The 8,631-nt window shown below is 43.2% G+C and overlaps 1 protein-coding gene across 1 annotated transcript in view; it reads right to left on the bottom strand.

Moving 5' to 3' along the window:
- The window catches only part of ZNF609 (zinc finger protein 609), a 232,395-nt gene that overhangs the window by 28,631 nt on the left and 195,133 nt on the right, over nt 1-8,631 (bottom strand). The gene's annotated exons all lie outside the window — the stretch shown is intronic.

Here is an 8,631-nt window from a genome sequence, read left to right as displayed (position 1 = left end):
AAAAAAAAAAAAAAAAAAAAAGGAAGGAAAAGAAAAGAAAAAACTTTCGGCCAGGTGCAGTGGCTCACGCCTGTAATCCCAGCACTTTGGGAGGCGGGTGGATCACTTAAGGTCAGGAGTCTAGGACCAGCCAGGCTGGCCAAGATGGTGAAACCCCATCTCTACTAAAAATAAAAGAATTAGCCAGGCATGGTGGCGGGTGCCTGTAGTCCCAGCTACTCAGGAGGCTGTGGCAAGAGAATTGCTTAAACCCAGGAGGTGGAGGTTGCAGTGAGCTGAGATTGTGCTACTGCACTCCAGCCTCGGTGACAGAGCAAGGTTTCATCTCAAAAAATAAATACAATAAAGTAAAAAAGAAAAAACTATTATGTGCGAGATGTTTTCATATTATCTTATTGAATATTTACAGCCTTAAATCAGTTTTATTTTTATTTATTTATTTTTATTTTAGACACAGTCTCGCTCTGTTGTCCAGGCTAGAGTGCAGTGGTGCAACCTTCGCTCACTGCAACCTCCGCTTCCCAGGTTCAAGCAATTTTTGTGCCTCAGCCTCCCAAGTAGCTGGGATTACAGGTGTGCACCACCACGCATGGCTAATTTTTGTATTTTTAGTAAAGACAGGGTTACACCATGTTGGCCAGGCTGGTTTTGAACTCCTGGCCTCAAGTGATCCACCCAACTTGGCCTCCCAAAGTGCCGAGATTACAGTAGTCACTGTACTTGGCCAATCACTTTTACTTGTATTTATATGTGTGTGTGTGTGTGTGTGTGTGTTTGAGATGAAGTCTTGCTTTGTTGCCCAGGGTGGAGTGCAGTGGCACGATCCCTACTCACTGCAACCTCTGCATCCTGGGTTCAAGCGATTCTCCTGCCTTGGCCTCCTGAGTAGCTGGCATTTGTTAATTTTTAAAAATTTTTTGTTTGTTTAAAAATAGAGACGGAGTCTCACTATGTTGCCCAGGCTGGTTTTGAACTCCTGGTCTCAAGTGATCCTCCTGCCTTGGTTTCCTAAAGAGCTGGGATTACAGGCATGAGCCATGGCACCTGGTGTTAAAATCACTTTTTGAGGAAGGCAGGCCGTTAAGTGGGTGCCAAAAATCGTGTCATATAAGGATTGTTAAGGCTACTTTGCAAAGGAGGAGATGAAACACCAGAAGGATAAATCATTTACTCGAGGGTTCACTATTAGTGGTCAGATCTTTCAGACGCTAAGGCCTGACACAGCTATCTCTAATGGATTCTGATTCTTTTCACACAATTTTCTTGGAATATTGTTACCTTCACCTTTGATAAAAGACATACACACATACAGGATTGCAGAGGGTCATCCAGAGGGGAAAAGGATAGGAATCCTACCCCTTTTCAGTGCCCTGACATCTTAAGGGAAACGGCATATCTCCTAAAGAAGTAATTACACTAAATTCTCTCTAGCTATTAGCAAAGTGATTTCAAGTGAATGTCTCCCCCAAGCGATGGCCTGCTCTGATTACTGCATAGTCAATTTAATAGGAACAGAGTCCATTTATTTCTAGACAAGGTAAGACTTAGAGATAGGCATCTCATTTACAAGGGCAGATGAGCACAGCTGTACACAGAGAGCAGGCACACAACTAGAAGATGAATGTCATTACTATTCTTGAAACAGCTGGGTGGGAACACACGTTTATAAATCTGGCTTCTTCCTTTGGTATAATCTGCAAACTTTAGCAATAATGAATGAGCTGAAGAGAAGACAGGTCAAACAAGGTGCTGGAGATGGCAGAAGGGAAGAGAAAAAATTCTAATATGGAAAGACAAAATGGAGGCTTGTTTAAATGTCAAAGGAAACACACACTGATGAGGTGTAATACTCTTCCTACAAGGTTCCGAGTTGAGACAGCTGGGAGAATAGGACGCTAGGAAAGAAAAGCAGCAAATAACACTTAACAGACCTAGTTTCCCTATTAGGGGCTAGCTTTAGGGAAGCAAGTAGGCTGAAGAGAAAGAAAAACTGGTCTTCATCTTGGAAAACTTACTATTTTTCATAAGTGTTCACAAAATAAGGAAAGGCTCAGCTTGTTTGAGGATAATACTGCTAAAAAACAGCAGTAATAAAGAGTGCTCCATGTTTCTTTAGAATCTTACTTTCAGATTTACCGAGAGTCTTATGGACATAATCTAATTACCCATTATTAGGATTCAGAGTACTCACTATTCTCCCTTCTTAAAGGTGATCAATATTGGAGCAGAGTAAAGGGGAAATGATGACATTTATGAGGCACTAGTCAGGTTCCCCTAGTTATTATTATTATTATTATTTTTGAGATGGAGACTCACTCTGTCACCTAGGCTGGGGTGCAGTGGTGCAATCTCAGCTCACTCCAGCCTCCGCCTCCCAGGTTCAAGCGAAACTCCTGCCTCAGCCTCCTGAGCAGCTGGGATTACAGATGTGCACCACCACACCTCGCTAATTTTTGTATTATTAGTAGAGATACAGTTTCACCATGTTGGCCAGGCTGGTCTCGAACTCCTGACCTCAGGTGATCCACCTGCCTTGGGCTCCCAAAGTACTGGGATTATAGTCGTGAGCCAACACGCCTGGCCAGGTTCCCACAGTTCTTAGGAGTGAAATGCTGAGACAAACCCAATCCCAAAGCAGCACTGCTTTGTTTCAGATAAGAATTCAAAACCTCAAAACATTTGTGTAGTCAAGGCAGATCCAAGTATAATAGTGGAAAGAGAGAGAGAGAGAGATTTTTTCTAGGTCCCTCATTTTTACTATTTCCATTAGTACACACTTTCTCTCGGGGATCTGGTACCTTCATGCTCAGCTCTTTCATGCTCAGATCAATTCAGTTCTTGAAACACTTCCTTCACTTGGCTTCCAGAACACCATATTCTCCTGGTCTTCCTCCTATCTCTCTGGCCATTCCTCAGCATCTTTTGCTGGTACTTCAAGTGTAACTGATGACTCAAACTTCTATCCCTAGCCCCACCATCTCCCCTAAACTCCAGATTCATGTATCTAATCACAAACTTGACATTTCCATTCGATGTCTAAATGTAGATCGCAAACTTAACATGTTCCAAACTGAGCTCCTGATACCCATCCTCTCCTTAACACCAAGAATAACAAAAATAACTTGATCTGAGTTCTCCCTATCTGAGGTAATGGCATGTACATCCTTCTAGGTGTTCAGGTCAAAACCCTTAGAGTTTTACTTGATTCCTCTCCTACTATCACGTCCCCACATCTGACCATCAGCAAATCTTTTTGGCTCAACCTTCAAAATACATCCAGATTTTGATCATTTCTCATTACCTTCGCTTCTACTGCTCCAAGCACTCCTTAAATTATTGCAATAGCTTCCTAACTTGCTTCCATCCTTATCACTTTCTGACCTGTTCTCAACACAGAGGCCAGAGAGATCCTGCTAAATAAAACCTCTCAAATCCTATCATTTCTCTGTATAAAACCTTTTAGCTTTTGAACTGGTACATACAGGTATAGGTAATAACATACATCTGTATACCTCTGTATACAATAGGTAATACATCTGTATGTATTACCTATTCAAAAAAATAAACATAAAAATAGTTGTTAGTTGGCCAGGTGCGGTGGCTCATGCCTGTAATCTCAGCAATCTGGGAGGCCAAGGCAGGTGGACCATCTGAAGTCCGGAGTTTGAGACCAGCCTGGTCAATATGGTAAAACCCCATCTTTACTAAAAATATAAAAATTAGCCGGGCAGTAGTGGGGTGTGCCTGTAACCCCAGCTCCAGAGGAGGCTGAGGAAAGAGAATCGCTTGAGCCTGGGAGGCGGAGGTTGCAGTGAGCCGAGATCGTGCCACTGCACTCCTGTCTAGGCAACAGAATGAGACCCTGTCTCAAGAAAAAAAAAAAAAATTAGTTTTAGTAGAAATATCTCAATGTTTTAAAAATGCTTCATGGCCAAGCATGGTGGCTCATGCCTGTAATCTCAGCACTTTGGGAGGCCAAGGCAGGAGGATTGCTTGAGCACAGGAGTTCAAAATTAGCCTGGGCAATGCAGTGAGACCCTGTCTCTAAAAAAAATTTAAAAATTATCTGGGCTTGGTGGCATGTGCCTGTAGTCCCAGCTACTATGGAGGCTGACGTGGGCGATCACTTGAGCCCGGGACATCTAGGCTGTAATGAGTCGAGATGTTGCCCCTGCACTCCAGCCTAAGTCACAGAGGGAAAAAAAAAAGGTGGGGCCTAATTGTCATCCCCTGGAGTGTGAGCTGCCTTTAGCAACTTGCAGAAGTGATGGTGCATGACTTTTGAGACAAGGTGATAAAAGGTATTATTGTGGGTTCCTCCTTGCTTTCTCTCTGGGATTTCTTCCCTTAGGGATGACAGCAGCCATTTTGTGAGAAAACTTAAGCAGCCCTGTGGAGAAGTCCATGAGGCCAGCAACTGAGGCCCTCTGCCAATAGTCACGTAGTAAAGCAACTTGGAAGAGGATCCTCCAGCCCCAGATATGCTTTCAGATGATGGCAGCCCCGGTTAACAACCTCATGAGAGACCCTGAGTCAGACCACCCAGTTAAGCTACTCCTGAATTCCTGAGCCACAGAAACTCTGTGAGATAATATTTATTGTTTTAGACAGCTATGCTTTAGGTTAATTTGTTATATAACAGATAACCTGGAATAATGTCTATCCTATGTAGACAAATAATTCATTCCTACCTGGAACAAATATTTACTGAGCATCTATTATTTGCCAAGCATTCTGTAAAGTATTGAAGTTACAAAACACAGTGAAGAAATGCTGAGGTCCACTCCTGGGTTGGGAGCAAATGTTTATTAAGAGCCAACTTTATGGAATGTGCTGGACTAGGTACTAGAGAATACGGATAAATAAGGCCAGATGCTTGCCCTCAACATAAGAGACTAAAAAAGAAAAAAGGGAAGAGATTAAGTGGACCTGAATATTCCAGTAGCATTGAGTTTCCAAATGGAAACATCAGCATTTGCCTATATGCTGCTTTTAATTCTTATTTTAATCCCAATTTTCAATCCTGGTTGATGTTGACAACTACACCCTAACTGGATACAGATACACCCTAACTAACTTGGGTAAAGTGCAGGTTAGCACGCATACATGCTTTCATTCATTCTATTATTCAACAAATGAGCATCTACTCTGGGCCAGACACTGTTCTAAAGTACCAGGACATGGCAACACACAAAACTGACCAAGTCTCTGCTCTCACATTCAGATAAGAGGAGAAAGACAATAAATAAAGGAACATGTAAGCATATGTCAGATAGTGATACGTGGTCAGGCACGGTGGCTCACACCTGTAATCCCAGCACTTTGGGAGGCTGAGGCAGGAGGACTGCTTGAGCCTAGGAGTTTGAGACCAGCCTGGCCAACATGGTGAAATCCTGTCTCTACAAAAAATACCAAAATTAGCCAGATATGGTGGCACACACCTGTAGTCCCAGGTACTTGGGAGACTGAGGCAGGAGAATTGCTTGAGCCCAGGAGGTGGAGGTTGCAGTGAGTCCACATCACGCCACTGCACTCCAGCCTGGGTGACGCGGGTGAAACCCTGTCTCAACAAACAAACAAACAAACAACAACAAAACCCCAGATAGTGATAAGCTATGGAGAAAAACAAAGCAGAAGAGGAACAGAGAATGTGAGGGATGGTGATGCTGCTATTTTATAAAGGGCAATTTTAAAAAGCCTTCTCAAGAAGATGACATTCAAGCAGAGAAATCTGTAAGAGGTGAGACAGCGAGCCCTATGGAAATTAGAAGAACATTTTAGGTAGAGAAAAAAGCAAGTACAAAGGCCCTGTGGTGGGAACACGCATGGCACATTCAGAAGAGCAAAGAGGATAGTGTGGCTGTAGTGGAATAAGTGAGAGGAAGAGTGAGAACACATGAGGTCGGAGAGACAGCACATTAGTGACAATGGTGGACCAAATCACGCAGACTGGGGATTGGCAGGCTTTTTTTTTTTTTTTTTTTTTGAGACGGAGTCTCGCTCTGTCACCCAGACTGGAGTGCAGTGGCCGGATCTCAGCTCACAGCAAGCTCCGCCTCCCGGGTTCACGCCATTCTCCTACCTCAGCCTCCGGAGTAACTGGGACTACAGGCGCCCGCTACCTCGCCCGGCTAGTTTTTTGTATTTTTTAGTAGAGACGGGGTTTCACCGTGTTAGCCAGGATGGTCTCGATCTCCTGACCTCGTGATCCACCCGTCTCGGCCTCCCAAAATGCTGGGATTACAGGCTTGAGCTACTGCGCCCGGCCGGCAGGCTTTTAAAGTAAGGGACAGATAGCACATATTTAAAGCTTTGCAGGCCACACAGTCTCTGTCATAAATTCTCAACTCTTACAGTAGAAAAAGAGCCCCAGACAATATGTAAACAAATAGGCATAGCTGTGTTCCAATAAAACTGTATTACAAAAACCGGAAGTGGGACTGGATTTGGTAACTGAGCCCTAACTTGCTAATCCATGATATAGACTGTCTGCACCTTGCGGAACAGATGATGAGGCCAGAGGGGAACTGTATTTATGTTCAGGCTCTGGCCTCAGAATGCACTCTCACTGAAACAAAGCTATAAATGAGAGCCAGATGTAAAAGAAATACTTTTATTAATATTAGGGATTCAAAGGTTGTTTATTGGACTGATAAAATGAAAAAGCAGCTTGTCTAAGGCCCAAAATAATTATTTCTATAGAAAAATGTTTTGAGGCCAGGTGCGGCGGCTCATGCCTGTAATCCCAGCACTTTGGGAGGTCGAGGTGGGCAGATCACCTGAGGTCAGGAGTTCAAGACCAGCCTGGCCAACATGGTGAAACCCCATCTCTACTAAAAGTACAAAAATTAGCCGGGCATGGTGGCGTGCACCTTAATCCCAGCTACTTGGGAGGCTGAGGCAGGAGAATCGCTTGAACCCAGGGGGGCAGAGGTTGCAGTGAGCTGAGATCACGCCACTGCACTCCACCCTGGGCAACAGAGCAAGACTCAGTCTCAAAAAAAAATAAAAAATAAATACAATAAATAAATAAAAATGTTTTAAGTTCCAAAAAATATTTTGGAAATTAACTTTGGACCACAAACCATTCATAAGTTGGGGACTTCCCATATATAGAGTGTGTTTTAAAATTTTCTTGATGACTCAGGGATATTATTCTAGATACAATTATTCTGTGGTGTGGTAAAGAGATGTCCCTTTAAAGGTTCCTGAGATATTAGGGGTTAATGGCCTTCTTTAATTGACACCAAACTACACTGCTGAGTTTCTGTGTTTTGCTTCTCAGTCTCCTCTTTGGCTGTCAGCAGTTACTTTTTCTTGTCATGAATATGTCTGCCTTCCGCAGTATTCTTTCCCTTATCACCAACCTCTCTATTACATCCAACTTCCTTCTTCCAATCTACTCTAGGCTAGGAAATCAGGGAGTAAATACTAACGTAGCTCTATCATCCACTAATTACATGATTCTCTTAAGGGTCTGTTATTTGGAACTCAAAGTCCATGGGGAAAAATTCTATAGCTACTAACAAAGGAATCAGTCTGACAAACTATTTTTGGTAACTCCCTACGACTATAGTTTGCCAGCAAGCTTTGAATGCAGTGTGTGTGTGTGGTAAATGTCCAATAAAAAACTTTTAAAAAATTAAAACCGTGTTTTATTCCTCTTTTGAACATGTTATTTTTAACAACAATGGGTAATGAGAATCTCAGTTCAGGTGCCAAGAATTCCTAGAAATGTCTACAAATGAAACATAGATCCTTAAGGCTCTCCTAGACAGAGAAACAAAAAAGCACAACTTAGGGCAGTGGTTCTCAAAATGTGGTTCAAGGACCCCCGGAAGTCCCAAAGGCACTTTCAAGGAGTCTGCAAAGTCAAAATTATTTTCACAATAATACTAAGACAAATTTGTCTTTTCATTCTCATTCTCTCATGTGTATATACAAGTTTTCCAGAGGCTATGTGACACGTGATATTTCTTTTTTTCTTTTGAGATGGAGTCTTGCTCTGTAGCCCAGGCTGGAGAGCAGTGGCGCAATCTCAACTCACTGCAAGCTCCGCTTCCTCCCGGGTTCACGCCATTCTTCTGCCTCAGCCTCCAGAATAGCAGGGACTATAGGCGCACACCACCATGCCCAGCTAATTTTTGTATTTTTAGTAGAGCTGGGGTTTCACCATGTTGGCCAGGATGGTCTCGATCTCTTGACCTTGTAATCTGCCCATCTCGGCCTCCCAAAGTGCTGGGATTACAGGCATGAGTCACTAAACCCGGCCTATATTTCTTCTTTTTGAGACAGAATCTCACTCTGTTGTCCAGGCTGGAGCGAAATGGCATGATCTTGGCTCACTGCAACCTCCGTCTCCTGGGTTCAAGCGATTCTCCTGCCTCAGCCTTCTCAGTAGCTGGGATCATAGGCATGCGCCACCATGCCCAGCTAATTTTCCTGTTTTTATTTTTATTTTTTGAAACATTGTCTTGCTCTGTTGCCCAGGCCGTAGCGCAGTGGTACAATCTAAGTTCATTGCAACCTCTGCGTTCCAGGTCCAAGCGATTCTTGTGCCTCAGCCTCCCAAGTAGCTGGGATTACAGGTATGTGTCACCATACCTAGCTAATTTTTTTTTTTTTTTTTTT

Source organism: Mandrillus leucophaeus, unplaced genomic scaffold, assembly GCF_000951045.1.
Source record: "Mandrillus leucophaeus isolate KB7577 unplaced genomic scaffold, Mleu.le_1.0 Scaffold12, whole genome shotgun sequence".
Lineage (NCBI taxonomy): Eukaryota > Metazoa > Chordata > Mammalia > Primates > Cercopithecidae > Mandrillus > Mandrillus leucophaeus.
Note: the sequence above shows the minus strand (reverse complement) of the source record. Positions and strands in the feature narration are given on the sequence as shown.